Genomic DNA, 599 nt, shown 5'->3' with positions numbered 1-599 from the left:
GTCAGGATTCCTTTTTAGAGTAGCCTAAAAAAAGAGTAAAATATGCCTTTAACAGCCTTAAAAAAAATTAAATTATACCATTAAGTAGACATTTAAGGCTTTAATTTTAAAATCCTGCATCAGAATTGTCATAAATTACTTGAGTGTCCCAATGGATATGTATTGTCTAACCCATAACTTTAATGAACCAGGTTTAACATTAGGAATCCATTTTAGAGCCCCTTTCCCCTCCCCGGTATTTATGTATTGTCCTAACCCTTTCAGAAACTTTACATCGAACCAGGCTAAATTAAGGCCACATCTCATTTTAGCGTAGCATTGAAGGGAGGCTCACAGATCCTGACCCTTTAAACAGACTATCAACTAATGAGCCAACTCATAGTTTGACTTTTAAGCTCTCTTTTAATTTCACACCGAAATTTCGCTAGACCCCAGAATGCTCCGAAATTACTGAGAGACGCACTGGATAGTTTGTGATCATCTCACCACGATTGGACATTGATAGCAAGGCCCTCATTTAAAGTCGAGATTCCTTTTTAGACCACCCGTTCGCGTTTCTATTGAAAACGAACGTAAAGACATTCTTCGCTTATGTTAAA

Source organism: Etheostoma spectabile, chromosome 20 (genome assembly GCF_008692095.1).
Source record: "Etheostoma spectabile isolate EspeVRDwgs_2016 chromosome 20, UIUC_Espe_1.0, whole genome shotgun sequence".
Taxonomy (NCBI): Eukaryota; Metazoa; Chordata; class Actinopteri; order Perciformes; family Percidae; genus Etheostoma; species Etheostoma spectabile.
The sequence above is the reverse complement of the archived record's forward strand: the minus strand, read 5'-3'. Positions refer to the sequence as shown.